At 40.1% G+C, this 24,058-nt stretch overlaps 1 long non-coding RNA gene across 1 annotated transcript in view; it reads left to right on the top strand.

The window, feature by feature from the left end:
* Nucleotides 1–13,310, top strand: part of LOC121929242 — a 26,049-nt gene extending 12,739 nt beyond the window's left edge. The window contains exon 3 of the long non-coding RNA XR_006103634.1: nucleotides 12,847–13,310. This is a non-coding gene — a long non-coding RNA (uncharacterized LOC121929242). The remainder of the gene's footprint in view (nucleotides 1–12,846) is intronic.
* Nucleotides 13,311–24,058: the final 10,748 nt, after the last annotated feature.

The following is a 24,058-nucleotide window of genomic DNA, read 5'->3' on the forward strand; positions in this document are numbered from 1 at the left end:
TCCTCACCTCTGAATGCCAGAAAAGGATGCATTTTTTCTTCTTTCCCTAGGCTCCCCCCAATTTCCTTAGAGACAATAGCAAAAACTGTATCAATTTGACAATCGGCCAAATTGGACAGAGAAACATTTTTAACATTCAGATTGCAACATTCCTTCGGATTGCAACCTTACTTCAGATTGCATTGCAGCAATTGATTCCAAGCAGCTAGCCACATTCTATCTAAATATAGATCTACCCATTACAAAAAATATGAGAAAAATAATTTTAAAAAATTAAAAACCAAAGGGAAAGGTCCCTGCTGGAGACCAGAGCCTTGCTTTGCTGTGCTCCCCTGACCTGACCTGAACTGACCCGTCAGTCACTCCCTTTTTGCCTCCTGTCACCCTTTTGCCTCCTGACATATTTCCCTTTTTTGCATTCCTCCTTCGGCTCTTTCCTCTCCTCCTCCTCTTCCTTCTTTTGTCCTGATTATGATAAGAGAAGGCAACTGCTACAAAGGGAAGGAGAGAACTCCCAAAATTCCATAGCATTGAGCCAGGACAGTTAAACTGGAGTTAAACTGGATTATCTCCCCCAGTGTGGATGCAACCTAAGAGAAGGCAACTGAATGACAGGAGGATGGGGCTCTGACATTGAATTTCGCTGCCAGGGAAGGGAAACTAGAAGGGAGAAAGAAAAATGGGGAAGCTGTCATTGACGTGAGGCTAACATTCGCATGAAAGTGGAGACAGGCTCCCTTCTTGCCCCCGGAAGTGCAAAGGTTCAGGATGCCTTCAGGGCCCCACTGGGCATGCACAAGGGTCCCAATTTGAATCATTGGAACACCCATGTTATGCACCAGTGTGGAACTACCATTTGCACTCACTCCGCTTTCCCTGAATCTGCATCACATGACTTCCTTCAATTCAATTCCCCCCCCCCCCCAAGTTCGGAAGGGTAACGTAACAGCGACTAGGTATGAAAATACATTCCCATTATCAAGTCAATGCGAATGGTCCAATCTGTAGATGCCCCTGCAGAAACCTCATCTGATAAACGCCTAAGCCAGGAAAGATTGTTGCTGTGTTGCAAGTTGTTTATGACTTATGTTGTGGCAACCCTTTCACTGAGTTTTCTTGGCAAGAGTTGTTCAGAAGAGGGTTGTCGTTGCCTTCCTTAGAGAGCATGTGATTTACTCAAGGTCAGCCATTGGGTTTCCATGGCTAAGCAGGGAATCGAACCCTGATCTCCAGAGTCGCAGTCCAACACTCAAACCACTAAAACATTCAGGCTCTACTGAGTCAGGGAGGTCTCATGGGCTTTGTCACCTGAAATCTGTTTGAGTGAGTTATTTCTGGGATCCTGGTAACTGGTTAGCAAATGGCCTCTTTGTATGTTTTATTTTAAAACCAACCTTTTTATTAAAAATCTGGTCTTGAATTTATCAGGATTTGCTTGCTTAGTCCTAAATTTGACTGCTGACTGCTGGCAGAAACACTAACCTGGTGGTTAGAGAGTTTTAAGCTCTGAAAAGGAATTTGCTTTTCTCTATGCATATGTCAAGCGTGATGCCCACACATCCAGGAAATGAGAATAATAAAAACATAGGTAGAACATAATGGTATCTTGCAGCTGATCTCCATCAGAAGTTTAGAAGAACAGTAATCATATATATATTAAAGAAGTAATTAGTTGGCCTAAAAAATCCAAAATCTGTATGGGATAATGATCAACCAATTAAAAGGGAACAAACATGTGTTCAAGCTGTTGAAATATCTTCATCAGGCAAAATGATGGAGGCAAGGAATCCTGATTAGAAGCCATACTGATATACTGAGAAATTGGTATACTGAGATGAAATGGCTGAAGAGTGGCATTTCAATGCAGATGTTTAAATGGTGTTGTATCTGGTGATGTGATGGTTTTAGATTTCACTTGAAGTAACCCTTGGGTATACTGAGAGCAATGAATGTAGGAAAGTTTGATCTTCCATTTTTAAGAATATAAAACCAGCTGTTAAGCCACAAACATCTCAGTCCTGAGCAAGGAACACAGTCTCCTTTATTAGGAGCAAAACAGAGAGAACTAGGCAGATATTATTTAAAAATATGGAGATAATTTTAAATGCAGGACAAGTATTTTTGAAAAGAATAATAAGAAGAGCTAAATTGGGTAACTACAAAATGTTCTTTCACTTACTTTTTAAAAACAAAAATAGACCACCAGCGTTTAAAATGAACTTTATATGTGCTCCTAATATGCTGACTTCCTAGTTTCTTTCTCTTGCACCCAGCATGTTTAGGGGTTACTCTACATGAAATAAAAAAAATGTCCCAGATTTTAAAATGTCCCAGATTCTCTTTCTTCCTCGCACTTCCCCCCTTTGTCCTCAGCTTACTTCAGTTGCTGCAAACAGATCAAAGAGCAAAAATACCCCCACTGATTTGCCTTCATTCCCAACCCTAGAATATACTGTGACATCCAGAAGAATCTTTATTTACCCAGAAATAAGGTCTACTAAGGGTGCATCTACACTGTAGAAATAATGTAGTGTGACACCACTTTAAGTGCTATAGCTCCATCCTACGGAATTCTGGGATTTGTAGTGTTATAAGATGGAGCCATGGCAGTTAAAGTGCTGTCAAACTGCATTGTATCTCAAGTGTAGTTACACCCTAAGTTCAGTAAGGCTTACTTCTAAATAAATTTGCATGGGATTGCATGAGGCTAAATTCATACATACCCTTCAATTCATGCTTGGTCAGTGGGACGGAGGGAGTCAAGTTTACATTACTAAATTACCAGGTTGGTTAAGTCACCACAGCATAGCATTCTTTTTCCAGCATTTATCTTGCACTGCGTCTATGATACACCCAATAAATAAAACATGGGATGCATTCCTGGACTGTTATTCCTGGAGGTGTTCAATGATGCATGAAGTATTTTTTGCTTGCAGCACAAACACATGCCATACTGTATTGATACACAGAGCTCTAAAGAGACATACACACATATTGCCATGCTTGATTTGAGTAGCAATATTCTCTGTTCTGCCATTATTATAATTTTTGCAGTACAGAACACTTTAACTAAGAAGAAGATTTTCCCCTGTAATACAGAAATAAGTCCTGATATGATCCCCTAAATCAAAAGAGGAAAAACACAGTTAAATGGTATATACTTGCAATTAGGACATGATCACACATTTGCATATGTTTCTGCAAGTTTGGGACTACATTTGTATAAATTTGGGATTAATTGCTGGCTTTTGAACATTTTGCATAGAATCTGGTTTAAAACAAACTTTAATAACTGTAGGTGCTGTCAATCAAAGTTTTATTTCATTCAGATCACAAGTGAAAGTATCAACATCAGCGTAGACAACACTGATTCGTTTCCTAGTAATTACATACATTTAAAGGCATTTTTATTTTTGTTTGTATTTTTTTGAGTCAGAACCAATTATATCTCAAGATGACTTCAAAATAGATCACTACATTTTGTCTGAGCTTTTGCCTGCCAACTTCTCTGCAGACACCCTTTGGCCCCCACTTGACTGTATGAGTGTTTGGAGAACTGATATTACTTCTATCAGAGAGTGGAATAATAGATTTTATAATATCTCTGCATTGAGCACTAGAAGTGGGGAGACAATTCATGGCCTAATATTAATATTAACAACTGCTACAGCTGGATGTGTTCAGTTACACTGGTTAATTTGTTACTTAATTTGTTGGATTGAAAAGCAGATCATGGGATTTCCAGAAAATGGCACGTCAACTGTCACTGTCTTGAACCCTGCTGACATATAAACAGGTGGCTTACCTGTAACTGTGATTCCTCAAGCAGACACCTATGAACTAATACATGCAGGCTGTTCTGCACCTGTGCAGAGCCTGTTGAAAACTTCTAAAGCTTAGCAAAGCAATTTTGGTGGTAGCCCTTGCTACCCCATGGTCTAGCCTCCCTCCGCACGCCCTGTTTTTATATCAGTTTGATATTAAAAGAATATTTTAGGCAGGTAGCTTAGAGAGTACCTGCAGAGCAGGAAACCAGCCATTCCATATATCATATTTGGAGATCCTGCTGGCTCAGGAGATCTGGGGAGGCCAGGGTACGTAACCAGAATAGATCAATTAAGATCAGAATCTGTATAATCCCTTCACAGAGAGGAGTGATGTTGGGAGATATACCTGGGTCTTACACATGAACAGAAATCCAAGATTACCTCCTGGGAGTGAGACTGTTCTGCCTAGGGACATCCATGGTGATTGTCCAGCCATTTACAGACTTCCAGTTCTGTCTGTCTTTCCTGGGAACTTCACCTTAATCCCAAAACTGCCTGGGGATACATTTTGATCTATATATAGATCAAATGGCACTAGCAATTTGGTCTTGTTTTGAGATCAGATTGACACTCTGTGAATCCTACCACATTGGCCCTGGAATGGTCCTGTAGTATTCCAAAATGATGTGTCCCAGAGGGGATGATTTTTGGGAACGCTTGAGAAGCATTCCAGGAAATCGCCCCCTGAGGAACACATGTGTAACGGGATGGGGATGCTCGGCAGCAACAGCATTCTCGCTGTGCGATAAAATCTGTTCCCCGCCGCCTCCCATCCCCAGAATGTTCCATTTTGGAATGCTACAGGATTGTTCCAGGGCCAATGCGATAAGGTTCTGTATCTCACCTGACTCCTCAGCAATCACTGGCCACCCCTGATCCACAGGTAGCATACTGAGCCACTTTCCTCTCACAGAAGCCCTCCACTTGGAACCTTAGATTTTGGAATCAGGTACAGTATCACCCTTTCCAATCCTAAACTATCTAATAGCATCTTTTATATCTCTACTTCTTGTATATCTGTGTAAGTGTGCATTTTTGTGTGAAAATTGATTTCCTGTTTTGCTGTTATAAATAAAATTACATTTGGACCTTGCATTCTGGGGTTCTGTTTCTCAGAACTGGTATACACAGGCCTGAGCCCTGCTATTCATTGCCTAAACCCCTCTCAGCAGCTTTAAGTGAGCTAATAAAATTCCCCCTATTAAATATTGGTTGTGGGTGCCCTCTGGGACCCTGACATTTTGGATAATATCCTGCCCTCTCTCCAGTACAAATATATCACTGTTTCCACTCTTTCCCTCATTTCCTTTTCATCTGCTGCAGGAGCAGTGCTTTTGAGCATATGCTTCTATGAGTATGTACAAACACGTGACTGTATTTTATTATCCTGAATTAAATGTCCTGCAATGAAGAACATAGATTGTTGGTTGTTCAGGCTGCAATTTAGTCCCCATTCACCTGGAATAAAAAAAAAATCAGTAAAAATCAGACATGGGTTGCATGCAAGGGCTAGGGGTCATAAATTCTGTCCTTACCATCTGCAGCTCCTAGACACCCAGAGTTTCCCAGCTATCTCCTCCTCTTCAGAATTTTCCAGAGGTGTTTATTAACTGAACCACAGGAATAGTGAGTGCTCCTAGCCAGAAAATTTACTTGTTAGGCCTTATTTGCAGGAGAAATAAGTCAGGAAATACCTAGTTAGTTATACGTCATGAAATAATTGCTTAAATTTAACTAGTTATTTTAAAGTTCTGGTAATACCATCAAATTGTTAAATCTCATTATGGAATGAGTGACTGATAGAACATAACTAATTAGATTTAACTAGCTATTTCCAAGCTCTGATTTCCATCTGCTGCTGCTCTACTCTTCCTTTTAAAGAAACTGTTAGAACCAACTGAAGTGTGTGAGGAGAAAAAGATGAAAAACTGAACTGTTGTTACCACTTGATGTGGCCTATTTTTATTATTTTAACAATATGTTTTTGTTCTGATTAATTTTCATTCAGCCATTATTGGAGCCCAGCTGGCACAGAAGACTGCATGAAAAGGCTTTGAGTAAAATATCTATCTGTATTTCCATCCAAGGCCAGCTAATTGGCAATAGCTGAGACCTGCTGTTTGAGGGATGGTATTTGAAGGAGTAGAGAGCACCAAACTCAGCCAGTTCTGGAGCTAATCATTGGGTTGTCATCCAATTAAAGAAATTTTAATTGGTGTATGATTTTGGAAGCTAAGCAGGGATCAGTTCTGGTTAGTACATGGATAGGAGACCACCAATGAATACCAGGTGCTGTAGCCTACAGAAAGGGACTGGCAAAACCACTGTATGCATGGTTGAAATTCTTATTTACACTCAATTTCCATAAACATTGTGTCCTATATTCTACTAAAACCCATTGGGAAGAGGAAATACTGTGGCAATAGTGTCACAATTGTGACTAAATAGTGATCATGAATATAGAATAGTTATCTAGATTTACTCATTATCACTTCACTAAGTGAATCTGGAACAAGAATAAGGAATAAGTATAGTTAATAAAGCAGCTGATGTAGAATGCTGGTCCAGATTTTTAAAGGTGGTTTCATAGCATATAATTAGAGGGACTTTGGAGTCTGTTAGATGCAGGATGCACAGTGGGACGTAGTTATCAGCAGACTTGCCATCCGTGGATTTGAACATCCAAGGATGGCAAGCCTGTGTTATCCCAAATGGCAGCACGTGTACATGACCACATCACCATTAGGGACAGCTCCTTTTACCCCTAGTAGCAGCATAATTGCATGCGTGCACCGCCGTGGGGGAGGAGGTGGGCTTGAGCATCCTTTGATTTTGATGGGGGGGGGGGGGGGGGGGGGGTCCAGAATGGATCCCCCATGGACACCGAAGTCCCGCTGTACAATGCAACATCTAACTATGCCATCCTTGAAATATGGCCATTCAGCTTTATTTAAATGCATCCAGCAAAGCAGAGTTCTCTACAAGTAGTATAGTGTTAAATGCTAAAAAAACCCCAAGCATTCCTCATGATAGCCATGCCCCCAAGGGGAACCCCAAATTGCTTGCAGCTATGTTTTTCTCAACCCCCCCCCCCGATATTTCTATCATATGTCTCTGTGTCTATGTAACATTTATAAATTTAGTATGTCTAATTACCCAATCAAGAAAAAAATACCCTCGGATACATTGCATTGCAAAAGTCACAACAAAATATTGTTGCTGGCAAAATGCTTACCTTTCTCTACTGTGAAGACTGGGGTGACGATGATGGGGTGATCATGGCAGTTGACACCATCATTCCCGCATATCAAAAAGGCATGGATCTTCTATTCTGTCATCATCATACAGCTCATTGTTGATATGTTGGAATATTCACTCTTAGAAAGAATGCCTTCCAGATATAAAAGTAAATGGTTAGAAGATGTGTTACATCAAAACCAAGCAATGCTATTCTGTGAAAGTGATATTTTTAAAGCTGTCAAAGTGATATTTTGGAAAAACAAGTCATATTGTAAAACCTACAAGCACCAAACTTTACAAGTATCAAAGCTGTAAAACTCTCAACGCACTTCAGGACATAGGTATACATGAGTGTACATACACGCATTGAGGTAGTCCACAGCCCACAATAACAACTGGTCACAAAATATCAGATTTCTCTCCCAGAGGTCCCTTGAATTTTGGATTCACTCTTGAGGCAGTTTTTGCATCTCGTTCCTGGGAGGAAGCAGATAATATGCAAATAGGGTTGTTGGAGGTTTCCAGGTAAAACCTGAGATCTAGGAACAGATTTATGGTGGTATCATTAGGTGTTATGCATCCACAATAGTTGCTCAAAACTTGTCATTCAAATACACATAGAGAATATATTTTCCTGTTTGGAAAATAAGAAATTTAACTAAAGGGGCTGTTACCAGATGGAATTAAGAACATTTAGGGCTGGAACAGACCACTTCTAAAAGCCAGTTTCCCAGTAGCTTTGGGGCATGACATTTAGATGCCACATGCCCCCAAGATGCTGCCCAGACGTGGCTGGCTTCATGACACTCCGGCAGTGTGGCATTTGCATGCTGCCAGAGGATCATAAAACTGGCATGCAGCCATGGCGGGATGGGGAAAACTTGCTGAAAAAGGAGTGGATCTTTGCTGCTCCTTTTTAGGCCAGCTTCAAGGTGGATTGGGGTTGCAGTGTGTGTTTGCCATGGCCCCAATCTGCCTTCCGAATGGGTGGATTCAAGCCACCCCTTCCGCCCATCTGTTTCACCCCTTAATCTAGCCTACCATACGTTGAGTCTCCCTTACCCAGAATTCTGAAATCTGAAACATTCCAAAATCCATAATTGTCGACATGGTTGGCTGAAATAGTGACACAAATCTGGTGTCACGAACAAAATAATTCAAATTATTATTATTATTATTATTATTATTATTATTATTATTATACTTTATATAGCGCTGTAGATTTACACAGCGCTGTACATACAAACAATAAAATCAATAAAAATGAAACCTGCCAATGGCGTACATTCTACAAAATACATATAAAACAATAGATAATCATACAAGATAGAATTAGATAAAAATAAGTAGACAAAAAATTAAAAATATCAAATATCAAATCAAATATCAGACAACAATTGGATAAACAATCACACAATGCTTGGGCATGCTTTCCTGAACAATAGAGTCTTCAACTCAGTTTTGAAAATTGTTAAAGAGGTGATGACTCGTGCTTGTGGGGTCAAAATATTGTATATAAAATTAACTTCAGGCTATGTATAAAGGTATGTATAAAACATAGATTAATTTCATGTTTAGACTTGGGTCCCATCTCCAAAATATCTCATTATATGTATATGCAAATACTCCAAAATCTGGAAAAAAAATGAAATCCAAAACACTTCTGGTCTCAAGCAGGGAGACTCAGCCTGTATTTTCTAGCAGAAGATGGATGCAGAGCAGAGGGTGAGCCCTGATACCACAATGACTGGGAGGAAAGGAAAAAGCTAACTAGTAAATACATAGACCCTAGGTCTATTCAAGTTGCAACCAATTAGGCCTCAGAAATTGTAGCAAGCTGGTTCTGTACTAGGTGAATATCTGTACACAGACCTTTTCTCTTACCTAGAGCTGAGCCCCTCAAAACTGGAGAATTTGTACCCTCATCTCCCATCTGGAGAAGACTCACCAAACTTGGAGTCTTACAGCCAGGCGTGGAGTTCTGATAACTGTATTGCAAACAAATATTTTTATCCACATTTTCTTTCTCGTTGTTGTCTCTTTTCTCTCTTTCTTCCTTGCACCCTGTTCCCATTGTTGATCCTCCTTTTTAACAGGCCCCCCTAAAGACAAATGTTTGAAAAGAGCAACAAAGAAGGGCCTACAGCTACTTTGCAACAGCAGAGTTGCAATGCAACTATAGTGCTGCAGAAACTTTGCCCTAGAGGTCCTTTGAATGGATGCCTTTATTATAATGCTGTCTACTATGAAGTATACTTTATCTTTCTTGCATTTCTCCATAAACATAATCAATATATCATTGGCCAATATCTACTACTCTGTTATCTTGTTCCTGAATAGGTTGAATGCCAAGGTTATCCTATGGTACATTTATAATTTAAAGGAACTTAATACATTCTCTGTGTTTACCTGTCAAAGTTATAAAATATAAACAATGATCAATTTTGAGAAAGCATACTTTCTACTTTTACTTTATGTAAGCCCATAAGTTTATTACTTGCCTGTTGTAATTCATCCCTCCTTGTTAAAGTTGGCATTATAGCTCTGTTTTAAAGCTAACGGCTGCTGCCTAACCTTTATTCTGTAAGCAATTCTTCTCTGAGGAAAAGAACTCTTCACCTGCAAACAGTTTCTCATGAATAATGTATACTGTTTGTAGGAAAGGAAAGTCAGTGTGACTGTACAATTATATAGTGTCCAAAATATAGACAAATGGGCTTGCTTTTTCAGTTCTGGACTATTTCATCTGGTCCATTTATAAACCTGCGGATGTCTGGAAAATCAAAATAGAAACCATTTTGTTATTGTTTTGTCACAAAAAAGGGGACCCATTCAGAATGATTTTCTTGTGGTGATAAACATATATAGAGCACAAAACTTAGGGCTTTTTGAGAATGAATATCCTACTGAGTAGGCTTCTGCTAAAATACAGCCTGCCTGTGTCATATGTGGGCACCATATGCAGTTTTCAGCTTATGCTGAAAGCCACACACCGGTATTGGCAATGGCATGCACGCACCACGCAGAGCTGCATGCACAAGCCCCATTGTTTTCAATGGGACTCGAGCATTTGTGGTATTTCCCTTATGCAGGGAAGGGGGGGGTCTGGAACAGATCCCTGCGTAAGGAAAGGACCCACTGTAAGATATTGAGTATTGGCAAGGTTGGCAGTTCTTCATCTTAAATTTAGTAGAGAACATGGCTTGCTCTGTGTCTGAGAGAGTCTTGGGCAAACTGTCAAAATCTGGAGGGCTTAGGAAGCTTATCTGCAGGGTAGCAGCAACAGCATTTCAAGCAGCTCCAGTGGCTAAAGCCATCACTTAAATTTTATACCCTCCAACTGTTCTGAATTCTCAGAGACAGTCCTGCCCTTCACTGTAGATTCAATACAAAAGCAAAGTACTGCAGCCTCTCCTAGCTTGTATATTCTTCCTCATTTATAACTTTTGCCATCTTAACTGCACTCTGAAATAGCTTAGCCAACATTTCATCTGTAAAATGGTGGAGGGTATGAAATTCAGACCTGGCAAAAGTTTCTTTCTGGACTATAGTTCCCCCAGTTTCACCAGCCAGCATGGTCAAAGTAGCAATCCCAAGACCTACTGAAATTTCACGCAGTATCAAAGAATGACACCACATCAGGAGCATGGTGGAAAATTAAAATGGCAGAACAGGATGCCATGAGCTTCTCAAGAGTAACAGGCCAGAAAATGGTTAGCATTAAGTACAGCAGTTAAGGCTTTGTAAGCTAGAGTTATAGATCTGTAAGTGCTCCATATTCACTAATCCTATGTATTCATCTAATCCTATGTATTCAGCCCACCTTAACCATCAGGAGCTTCCCAGCTCACTTTAACAGCTGGCAGCTGCTGCCGATCAAAGTACAAGGAGGAGAATGTTTCCACTCAACTCTACTGCCACCAGTGAGTGAGGCTGAGACAATCAAAAGTGGGACCCCTGTTGCAGTTCCTTCTAGCAGTTTCACTCACTGGTAGGAAGCAGGGTGGAAACTTGAGTTCTGTACAGACCAGCCTTAAAGGCCAGGTTGTGGGCGGAGTCAGTGCATAACACCCATACGATACATGTCCTGGCTCTGCCCTCAGGGTGGTGTGATGCCACATGCCACACTACATGGAGTGCAGCATCATGGTGCTCCTCTGGTGCTGTGTCCACATGACGCAGCACTGAAGGAGCATTGTAAAGCTATGGCACCACAGCTATCATGCCCTGGAAAGGCCAGATCGGGACTGTGGAAATTATGTTACAGAAAGAGTCTGGACAATTTGTTTCTGTCATTTAGCTCTTTTTTGTGAAAAAGAGAAAAATCTGGAAAGATTTGTGCAAGTAAGAGTTTAGAAAATTGACGTAGAAAATTGGAGGGTGTTCAGCTTAGTTAAGAAATAGAAGGTTGATGCTGACATGGTAGCAACACCATCATGAAGCATTTCAAAATACCATTCTCATTAATCCTCTCAATAACGTTAATCCTCCCAGCATTCCTTAGGCTGGCCAGCCAGTATTAACATTATTATTCCAGTTTTATGCATGGGAAACTCTGGATAAAAATGATTTACCTGAGGCAACCCTGTTCGACTGATGCTGTGAGTGGGACGCATTTTGATTTTCTGTCTTTCTGATGGACAATGTCAAATCCTTTGTAATAGACATACTTAACCTAGAAAAAAGAATATTCACAGAGATGGGATTAGAAGGATAAAAGATGTCAACAAAGGATGAAATGGAGGTGGTCAGCTGCTCACTTTAACTAGGATACAGTTGGGAACAGAGAAACTTTACACTGTGTTCCCTCAGCTATGATAATTGCCAAACAGTGGAAGAAATTTACTGAGGAAACAATATATGTATCTATGAAACCCATGAGAGATTGGCCAGGAAGCTGTGAGATTATATTTAAAGTAGAATTCAAAGGGAAAGGTGTTTTAGGAGCTTAGCGCACAGCAAAATAAAGTGACTTAGCACTCCCAAATTCAGGCTGTTCCCTGGTTTTATTGCATGGCTTTTGTTCCCAAAACTGCCATTTCAAAGTTGGGAGCTTTCCATTTTTGAAAAATGGCCACCAATGCAAGTTCAGGGACTAGTATTGGAGCTGGGCTGTCCCTGGATGGTGGTTTTAGGGACAAAAGCCATGCGATAAATCCAGGGGGCAGCCCAAATTTGGCTTGAATTCAGGAGCGGTAAGTCGCTTTATTTTGCTGTCTGCTAAACTCCTTAGTCTGGATCAATGTGCAAAGGGATCTTGTAGGACCTTTGAGACTTAAGGTGCATCTATACTTGTTGGCTTGTGAGTTGAGGAAGTGAGAAAATATGGGAGCTCTGAAGAAAAATGATTCATTTTGAACTTAGATACACAACTAGATTTTTACTCAGTTCTCATATCCTGTCTTCTCTGAGATTGTTATTGCATATTTTGAGAATGGTGGAGTGACTATGTTACACTGAGTCTAGGTAGAGCTGAAACTGATGGAAGTTCAGTACACTTTTACCTTATTTTATTATATCCTTGCCTTTACTGTATAGATGAGGAGTCCTTAAAATTGTTTAGTCAAAATTTCTCTTTCAAGAAAGGGCAAGAGAATTTTTGTTTACAAAAACTGCCAATAGGGTGGATAAATTTGTCGGTTTATCTTTCTCCCACATTTGAATTTGACAGACATCAATCTGCTCAGATAAAAAATGAACTGAAAAATAATTCTTATGTATCCTTTCAGGGATGGTCAAACCTTTTGATTTTAACTTCTCCCCAATTTGAATTTTGCAGTTTGATACATTCTGATGCATACCAAATGAGAGAGACGGAATCTTCACCTCTCTCCTAGTCATCATACTCTAAAGCTAGGATATCCTACTACTGTGAGGTTGTATGGGAAGTGTTTCCTGTTTCCTTTCATCTACAATTTCCTAAAGAAAAGTTATAGCAGCCTGTTGACTAATGATAAGCAGTAACTCAAGAGAAGAACCTTTAAAAAAAGCAAAAGACATCCTGGCTGCTACCACTGAGTGATGAAGATTGATAAGAGGCTGGAGGTGGGCATGAAGGTATCATCTGCTACACCAAGAAAGGAACTGTGAGGTGTGGAGGGTCTTGATTTGCTCAGTGTGGAAGTACAGTGGACTCTTGATATGCCCTTGGGCTTGGTTCCAGGAACCCATGTGGATACCAAATCTGTGGATGCTCAAGTCCCATTAAATACAATGGCATAGTAAAATGGTGTCTCCTGCATAAAATGGCAAAATCACTGTTTGCTTTTTTGGAATTTATGTATTTTAAAAATATTTTCAAGCTGTGGATGCTTGGATCCATGATAAAAAGTCTGTGGATATGGAGGGCTGACTGTATACCAGATGGAGAGTTGGCTGGCAACTTTTCTTCCCCAGACAAAGCACACACAGTAATCACTCTGGAAACACTTGCCAACTCTTCCATTTTGAACAGAAGAATTAAATCCATCATTTGGTCTGAATGCATACATTTTAATGCTTTTACTCTTAGCACATCTGGCGATAATGAGCTGAATGAAATGGAAAAATTAAATGCACCACAAGTTCTCTTGATGTTATTCCACCACAGTTTAAAGAGTGAAGACAGAAGGAGGTGACAGTATCACATTCTTAACTTTGGATTTTCTGAGGTTAGTAGATATGTTTACTTAGCAGAATACAGAGTGTGAGAAGAGGGCCATCTAAGACAATGCAGCTTCAAATGCTGGCATGTTGACTCATCTGTGAGTCTATGGCAAGTTCCCAGAAAAGAAACAAAGTCCTGGTCATGACATTATGGCCCAAACATGTAACTGGCCTTTGACACACTGGAGGTGGGAAATCCCACTCTTTCACCTCAGAAGCACTGCTCTAACATGCTATGTAATGATCACCAGAATTAATTAAATCAGAGGAAGTAAAGAACCCGTTTTCCACTGTATCTAATACATTTAAGAGGAAAAGCTGGAGAGCCAGCCTGGGATATCTAAGGCCCTATCTGCATGGGCCAAATACAACGTCCTCTCCCATTCCTACAGCAACATGTCCTGACAATGCAGGGACCAGTCCCTGGTTCTGATGTGAACTGTCCGTATGATATCTGGAAAAGCTCAGCACTGAACCTGAGTTATAACACTCTTAAAGGATTTTTAAAAACTCACCTTTTAAACCAGATCTTCCCAGAAGATCTGGAGCTCTCAATTGTTTGCTGGTCAACTGTTTAGAACATCTGGGCGTTGGACAGCTTCAGAGCCACAATACTTCAGGTTGCTCCTAGAGACACCACACAATATGTAAAACATGTGCTATGCTGTGAGGGGTCTCTGTCCCCCCCCCCTTCTGCCTGAGCTGGATGAGACCCCTTGAAAACACCTTTTATGTAAAGTACTTACTGCCACCACCTAGTGATTGATTTCTCCCATTTAGCAAGACATCTGGATGTTGCTTGGGGATTTCATTGGCACTTTCCTTGCCTACCTTAGGGAAGAAATGGGCCAAGCTAAGGCATGTGAAAAGGCGTGCAAGAGAGGCAGAGTAGTTTTTAAAGGAAAAAACTTTATTCTAATTAAGGAAATTCTTGAGCAAAAGGATATCTCTCCACATGAAATATCATCTTATTCTTCAGGCACAGATAGAGATTGCAGAATTAATCAATTCAGCCAAACCAAAATATCCCTACACCATTCATTACCACATTCTCCTAGTCTTATAGTGGGCCCTTGTTATCCACTGGAGTTGGTTCCAAGACAGCTCCCCACCCCCCATGGAGAACAAAGCAGATTATCACACAACGGCTATTTACACTTTAATAATGCTATGCTAACATTAATTAGCAAGAGTGATATAGAAATTGCAACGGTGTCACACGGTGTCACAATAACAGGGCATTAACAATTCACAAATGGAAAAATAGCACTTTTTACATTCTGCAAGTTGAAAGAAGGGGTTGTGATTGGTGAGAGAAAAACGGGTAATTTCTCACCGCTAAGGAACTCTTCTGTGACTCACAAGTGTGACACAGGGAGTGACTCTGCCAAATGGCAAACTGGGGGACTAGGGAATACAATTTATTTCCAGAAGGTATGATGGATTCTCAATTGTGCTATTGAAACGTGATTGCCTTTCACATGTTTGCGATAGTGCTAATGATACATTATTGGCAATCCATTAACACTTTTTTGTCCTTAATGAGAAGTTGAACTAGGATGACACTTCCATGACGAGACAAATACAGCATGTGCACGATGTTGCGTTAAAATCTTCCTGCAATTGCTCAGACATGACAAGAGCATAGCATTTTCCTCCCATTTACTATCCTCGTGTGATAATCTCCAAAATCCATGGATGTTCAAGTCCTATTAAATACAATGGACAGTAAAATGGTGTCCCTTATATAACATGGCAAAATCAAGCTCTGCTATTTAGAATCTATATATTTTTTTGAATATTTTTAAGCTGTGGATGCTTGAATTTATGGATAAAGAATCTGTGGATACAGAGGGCTGACTTTACTCACAGATCAGATGGGATTTGTGGTTCTTGATTCAATTATCCAGGCTCCACCAGCCTTCCATTTCCAGAGCTCATGGTAGAGGTGGTTCAGGCATTTTCATTTTCTCCTCCTTGTGCTTTACCCAAACAGCCCTTCTCATTGGACAGTTGCCCTCTCGTTGCTTCTGTGATGCTGCTTCATTAAAATGGAACAGTGCTACTTCACACATTTTAACCTTTTGTAATCTGGGAAGAAGGCTCTGATAAATGGAGGGACTCCCATTTATCACATATACCCACTGAGCTGCCCACTGAATTGACATCCCACTGATGGTGGAGTGCCTGCCTTGATAAAGAAGGCTAAGAGCACATCCAGACTGATTAAAAAGATCAGAAAGCCCTAGATTTTGTTCTTGTTCTTTCCAACTTTATTTTGGAGATCCATACATATCCCAGAATATTTTCTGTCAGCTACTGGTATAAGAGACTTTTTTATCCCAGCTCCCTGGATTAGTTTGTTTTAACCCAGTATAAACAGGAACAAAATCTGGGATTTTTCAATCAGTCTGGATGCACCCCAAGACTAGGGTTGCCATATCCCGCCGGTGGGGTGGGACTTTCCCGGTTTGGGGCGGGTCTGCACGATCCCACCCCAGTTTGGCCCCGCCCCCAGTATTTCCCCCGCCTCCGGCCTGAGGGGAGGATTCCCTGCCCGTTTGGGCTCCGTAGCTGCCGCTGCCGCAGCGACTCTGGAACCCAGGCCGGGAGGGAAAGCCTCCCTGAAGGGAGGATTCCCTGCCCGCTTGGGCTCCATAGCTGCTGCTGCCGCAGCGACTCCAGAGCCCAGGCTGGGAGGGAAAGCCTCCCTGAAGGGAGGATTCCCTGCCTGCTTGGGCTCCGCAGCCACTGCCACCGCAGCAAGGCCGGGACCCAGGCCGGGAGGGAAAGCTTCCCCTCAGCGAGGCTCCTATTCAAATGTAGGACACAAAAATGTGTCCAACATTTGAAAATTTTGTCCTACATTTTTCCCGGTTTGGAGCTCCTGACTTATGGCAACCCTACCCAAGGACCCCCCCCCCCAATATCTTCAGTGAAAGGATCTGAATGACGGTATTAGAAAAGATATCTGCTGAGACCTTGGACTCCCTGTAAGTTGTGATAGACAGTATTAGGCTGGATAAACCAAAAGCCTGGCTTTGCTAAAGGCAAACTCACATTTCTACACACCAGAGCTTGGAGAAGTTACTTTGATTGTAACTCCCAGAATCCACCAACTACTATGGATTCTAGGAGCTGTTGAACAAAAAAAAAAAAAATAACTTTTCCAAGATGTGCTCACACACTTGCCTTAGCAATATTTCCATAAAGAACCCTGCTTCCCATTTTGAAAAAGATGGTGCCAGCTTGTCAAAAAAGACACCCAACATCACAAAAGAGACTCATTGAAAATGAACTCTTTGTTCCTAGGGTGATGCCTTTAAAAAGATGCCTCTAGAGTATTTAATTTAAGGCCAGAAATAAAAATTAAGATAGTGTTCAGACATGATAAGCAGATCAATATGACTCCTTTACATAGTCACCCAGGAGGAGGAGTCATTCCCAGAGATTGTTAGTCTATTCTTTCTGGCTTCAAGGCTGACAAATGTAAACCTTGTCATTATGAGGATTAACTAGAGAGGAAGCTTGCCTGGTAATTGAAAAGCTTAGGCAAATACAACTTTGCATGCTTAAACAAATAAAACCTTGAACACATGAAGTGCTACCTTCTGTTACCAATTAGCGAGTTCTGGTTGTTTTTTTCTATTGAGAGCAAAGGATCTGTGGTGTGACCTTCTGATCTCTGAACTGTAAAGCAGAGAGTTTTCAGTTTTCAAGAGTTGACTTTTGTTTTCTGTTACAGAAACATTGATTCTCCATTTCCTTGAATGCTCACAGAAATTCCTCCTTAACCTACATGACTCAGGACAACTAAACTTGTAGCTATTGCTGTGAAATAATGTCACTCTTACTACATGCGAAGTGTAGGTGTCAGAGAAAAATATACAAACATATTTTTAAATAATTAAAATATGTCTATCCCATTCTGTATCAAAAGATCTCTGAGCTGCATACAAGCAACACAAGTGTAAACAAGTTAAAATAATTTAAAACAATAAAAATAATTTAAATAGACTAAAACAAATTAAATTTGATTAGTTACTTAAAAACAAGGTTAAAAAAATTAAAACAATTTAAATAAACCATGTGCATTGCATTTTGAAATAATTTAAAGACATAGCTGTATTAGTCTGGATCAGTATTCAAAGGGATCTTGCAATACCCTTGAGTATGAGAAAAAGAAGTTGGTAACATAAGCTTTCGTAGACTTAAGTCTGCTTCATCAGATGCATTAATCAACATTCAAATGCATTCAGACTTCATTAGATTCTGTAGAGTTATGTCTACAAAAGCTTGTGCTGTCACTTCTTACTCTCACACTGAATCTACACAGGCATAATAATAATAATAATAATAATAATTTGTTTGTTTGTTTGTTTATAAATAATGTGTCCTTACCTTGATCCCAGTCAAACACTTCTTCCCCAAAACAGTGGAGTAAACTGGAGGTTTTTTAAAATTGCCTTACAGCCCTCTAGCACCAAAAAGAAGTGTTTTCACACCAGAAAGAGAGGAATGTCATGTGTTCCTACATCATGTATTCTGTTGGAACACAGAAATGTTGCTGTCTTTTTGATGTGAAAATACTTCTTTTTTGTGCCAGAGGGCTTTAAGGGAATTTTACAAAACCTCCAGTTTACCCCACTGTTTTGGGAAGAAGCATTTTTAAAAAAAATATGGTTTGACCCCCCCCCCCCCCCCCCGAATCGTGACCGTGGTGGAATTGGGTGAGGAGGGGCAGGATGGTGTGTGGGCACCCAAGCCTAGGTCAGGTGAGCAACTAGGTCACCTGATCACGTCTGCCATGGAAAAGTAGGTCCCTTGTGTGCATCAGTATTCAGACAAGGCGATGTATGCACAAATTCAAAGGTCAACATTTCACCTCCCCCTTATCTACTGGCGTCACTTTATAGAGTCACAGGTTGGCAACCAGAACAAAGGAAAAACAAAGGCTATTTGATTAACTGAATATGTGAATTGCATATGTGTTGTAGGAATGCCCCCTCTGCACACACACATACAGTGGCTGTGGTTGTGTGACCAGACATAAACTGTGTGAACATTTCTCCACAGTAGAAACACCCCCCTTTAATAATAATAATAAATAATAATAAAATTTATTTATATACTGCTTTTCCAAAACTGATCAAAGTGGTGCACAACAAAGAATACAAAATACAGAATACACCAATTGCACCAATGTGGCTACATAATGGGATTCCCATGTAGCTTTACAAAATGATTTCAGTTTGGATTAATACAGGTGTGTGTAGCAGTAAAGGGATCAAACTGGGGCAGGGATACTATACAGTGTAGCCGGGATTCACCCCTCATGTAGTTTCAGCCTCAGTTAGTCTCAAAGGTGCGACAATATCCCTTTACATTTTGAGATAAATGAGCCCTAAAAGGCTATAATTTTGAGCCAGAATTTTGCTTGGAGCCTAAATGAAACTGGGACTGGCACTATTCAGGGAACTGTCTGTTGGGCTATTACTTCAGTTCACATAAAAGTATATTTGGATTCCTTGACTTTTGAGATGTAAAAGTTTTCCTTTCTAACTGTTCTTTTTTTTGTGTGTGTATGAAAACATTTTGTCATAATAAAGAACTTTAACTGCACTTTTAAAAATGGTATAATAACATTGGCCTATTTTGCATAGCTGACAGAACTCACAGGGCCAAGCCCATGGTATCCTGCCCCTAGTTCTGACCCAAGTCAGTCCCTACGTTGGCACAACAATGGGCAGGTGTTCCCCATGTGTCCCTGTCTGCCGCCATTCCATGGATCTGCTACCGCCACATGCCCTGTATCGGCCAACACTGATGCATTCATCCCGAAGGTCTCTGCCATAACCCATAAGAGTGAAAACAGGGTGTCTGGCTACACCCACATGACATCAGAGGCCATGGAGGAGGCCTTCGGGATGGATGTGACAACTACAGCAGGTACAGGGTGCACTGGGCCATTTGGTCTGCTAGCTGTTGCCATAGAGCTTCCTGAAAACTTTACAGCAAACGGCAGGTCTTTTTGGACTGGATTAAGACCCCTTTGAGCTGGGATTGGGCAAGGATCACTGGATGAGCATCTAAACTGTCTGATCCTAGCCTGGGGCTAATGGTCTGTGTCATCCAGAGAGGAATGTATAGGGAATGCAGGCCAACCCTTTCTCAGAGACAACTTTTTCTCTTATAATGTGGGCATAATAATGATGGATTAAATCGCTGTTTTTTTTTAACTTTTACAATTTCAAGGGAGAAAAAAACCCCAACAATTATAAATTTTAAACATGAAATTTAAACCTGAGTTAGAAAAATCATGAACCCATGTCTTTGCTGCAGCCAAGGGGTATAGGGCTTGGGGCAGCTGTCCAAAACAGCTACTCTGCACTCCAGGATTTCTGCTTTATTAATTTTTTTAATGGGACATGAATCGCTCTACTAATTTTGAAGATCAAAACTATGGTTTTAAAATGAACAATGGAATTCATTCTTCAGAGGGAGAGGGCATCTCAGTCATGGCTATGACTTAATGAGTTGAATAAAAACTCTGAAACAGTGTGGGACTAGGCTACTTGAATACAAAAGAAATGAGCAGAAAAATGTACTTTTTGCCTCCTAACTTCTACAACTAGTAGAGACTTGGTTTTTTTATTTTTGTTTTTAAAAAGAATAGAAAGAAAAAGGAAAGCTAGGCAATAGATAGAAATAGGCAGTAAAATTGACATTTGGGTGGAAGAAAGTTTTGTTTAAACAGGAAAAAGTAATCCCATTTTCATTTAAATAGGACAGACTGTCCATTTTAGAAAATGATGCAAGATTTTGTACATCTGGTTTAGCAAACTGTGTAATCCTACTCCATAATTTAGAAGTGAAAGAGTAGTCTATGAATTATGCACATTTAAACCAAAGTGTTGATTAAGCACAGTACCAACCACCTTCATGTTGTTTGCAGGAGAAAATCTTTCAGATGAAAAAAGGGAGATGATTTTAATCTTCTGCACAGCAGCAATTGGCTAAAATCAGAACCATGAGAGGCAAGGTGTCAGCAGAATGGAGTGAAATAAAAGCAAAACTAACAACAGGCTAACAGAGGAAGTGAAAGAAATCTCTTGTTCTCATTCAGCACATTTTTATAGCAGGCAAAATGTACTAATGCCTGCTAAATGATGACTATGCCACAGAGAAATTATTCGCTACAGTGTTTATACTAAGCAGGTGGTGATGAATACCCTGTGATTTTATGTCAGCCATTGTATTACTTATATTTTTTCCCCTTTATACAAATGGGATTACTGGGGTACATTGCTTTTGTTTTCCTTTGGAATTCCTGCGTAACTGAATAACTATAGCAGCTTCTCATGAGCTGCTGATAATGAACTCCATATCACAAGAAGAACTTCTCAACTTTTTTAAAAAAAAATATACTGAAATGATTTGACTTTTATTTCATATGGTGCTATTTCACAAAAGACATTATGTTCAAAGCAGCTCACTATATGCAAAATGAAAACAGCAACAGTAGTGCATAAGATATAGAAATGCTTGAAATAAATATAAAGAAATACAGTTGTCCCTCCATATTCACTAAGGTTAGGGGAACAAGACCTCCGTGAATATGGAAAAACGGCAAATAACAAAAACACTGTTTTTACCTGAGAGGACACCTCTCTAGGAATCTCTAGGTCTTCCAGTGCAACTCTGTCCAACATACACTGACCATAGAATGGCACTGGAGTAGCTAGGTCTTTCAGTGCAACTTTTAGTTAAACCACAGAGTTGCACTGGAGGACCTAGACCAGGGGTAGGCAACCTGCGGCCCGCGGGCCGGATGCGGCCCGGCGAGGCCTTGGGACCGGCCCCAGCCCGGTCCTGCTGCCGATTGCCGCCGGGGCCTTTGGCGTCTCGCGCGAGGGGCATGGTGGGGCAATTGTCTATAGAAGTCTCAGAAACATACATTTATCTTAACATTTTTTTAAAAAATCAGCAAATTTTTTCGCGTGTCCTCCATGTTTATTTAAAAAGTGCCCTCCATTTAAAAATTTTGTCCTACATTTGTCCCGGCTTATTTATTTATTTTTAAATTATTAAATTATTTATTTTTTTGGCTTCGACCCCCCAGTTGTCTGAGGGACAGCAACCCGGCCCCCGGCTCAAAAGGGTTGCCTACCCCTGACCTAGACAGTCCTAGAGAGAACATATTAATGAAATCCGTGAATAATCAAATCCGCAAATATGGAGGGATGACTGTACATAAAACTAGAGCTTGAAAATCCCAATGGCTGAGGTTTCTGATTACTGTAGTACAAAAAGTAATGTTTGGAAGCCCTTCACAAAACACAGAGCCCTGGAGGGTTACTCTAGGATGTATGAAGACTTGTGTTGAAATTCAACTCTAATATTTGTTCTGATAATCACACCATGACAAAACTCTTAACTGGCTTGTCTGTGAATACCAGCCTTGCCTTCAGGGCAGTTAAATTGAACAAATGTTTTATTCTTGCTTACTGCAGAACACACATATTTCTAAATATAGTTAGAACAACAAAACATATTCCTGCCATTCTACTTCCTGAAGGCTGCAATGCTGAACTTGTATGCAAATAATAGTTTCATGTTTGCAGTTTTCACACTCAAGTATATTTTTCCGGATCTGTATTCTGTATGTTATACAGAAATGACTGCTTGTTATGATAGTTCTGAATGGAGTTAGGACTCTCTGAATTGTAGCTTTTAAGAAAATCTGTAGTGTCTCTTAATTGACTTGTTTGAGAATTTTTCAAAGTACATAACTTGGTCTATATTGCACAGGACTTGGAGAACAGGAACGGAGTGGAATGGAAGGGAATGGAATGGAAAGGGGGGAAAACAAATATTATCATATGGGATAATGCCACTGATAATGCCAGGAGTCCTCAATCTGTTTCCCAACTGTTCCACAGCAGCCGATTTTGAAGTATGATTCCGAACAGTTCTTCAAAATCGGCTGCTGTGGAATTGTTGGGGAAGAGATTGGGGACTCCCAGCAGCATTGGTGGTGTTCTCCCATGGAATAATATGCATTTCCCCCTTTTCCACTCCTCTCCATTCACTTCCATTCTGCTCTGTTCCCATTCTCCAAGTCTTGTGCAATAAACTAATATATCTCAGTGACCTTGGGCAAGTCACACTCTCTCAACTTTGAAGTAAGGCAATGGCAACTCCGCTCTGAAGTAACTTGCCAAGACCCTGTGATAGGTTCACTGTAGGGTCATCATAAGAGGAAACAACCTGAAGGCACTCAACAACAACAACAACAACAACATAAATTCAGCAGGTAAATCCAAATAATTACTACCAACCCATTTTAATTCTTATTTCCAAGACCTACCAGTAAAACACAATATAAAGAGTAAAACTTGACATATTATCCCATTATTCATTTGGGAATGTTATATTCTAGCTTATTATTATTATTATTATTATTATTATTATTAGCATTAAAATAATGTTCAGTTATCTTATAATTTCCAGATTCTCCTCATCGTTTCAACTCTTGCTATTATTATCTTATACTTAGAATTAAGCAGGCTTTTAAGAAGGGATGTGGTGGAAGTGAAAATTAAAATCTGAATTGCTTTCAAGGTCAAAAAGTCATTTCCTGTTTATGTAAACTTTTATATAAACTATTGAGATGCATAAAGAAAGCAAGATGGGCTGCATTACGATTTCTGACAAGTTTCTATCTTTGCCACAAACCTCTTTTCCTGTGCCTCAAGCTTTCAGTTTCTAAAGATGCATCAGTATGAGCACAACAGAGTACATCATGACTTCAAAATAAGATCACAGCAGGTGAACCCAAAAGTACAGGAAGTTATGGTCTGTTTCAAATGTCTGTTTTGACTTTCAGCTTTCCATTACAAAGAGCTATTATTATTTCTGCATTTTTAAATAATCAGTTACCTGTAGATTGGCAATTCGACCTTGCATGACCCCTTATGCATGATTTGGTAAGACCTACAATGGCCTTTCTCTGGGCCCTGGTTCTCTCCCAGCACAAATGCTGGTTCTTGCTTTTTCTTTTGATACAGTCAAGTGATTGCTACACATTTTACCACAATACAAGTAAACAGCAGTTAACAAAGCCTCTGACAAAGAAGCTCCTTTTTACAAAGTCTTTTTACAGGACAAGCCCAGGACCCCTTTTCTTGTCGTCTGTCTAGCTGGATTTTTCCCCTTCTTTTTCAGTGTTGGCTTGCAAGGAAGATGAAAAAGAGCTAAGAAAGAAAGACTTTCAGTGATGAATTGCACCAGTGTGTCTGCAATAAACAGTACAATAAAGCATGACCTGGGAAAGGATGAGATTC

The sequence above is a fragment of the Sceloporus undulatus genome, chromosome 4 (assembly GCF_019175285.1).
Source record: "Sceloporus undulatus isolate JIND9_A2432 ecotype Alabama chromosome 4, SceUnd_v1.1, whole genome shotgun sequence".
NCBI classification, from domain to species: domain Eukaryota; kingdom Metazoa; phylum Chordata; class Lepidosauria; order Squamata; family Phrynosomatidae; genus Sceloporus; species Sceloporus undulatus.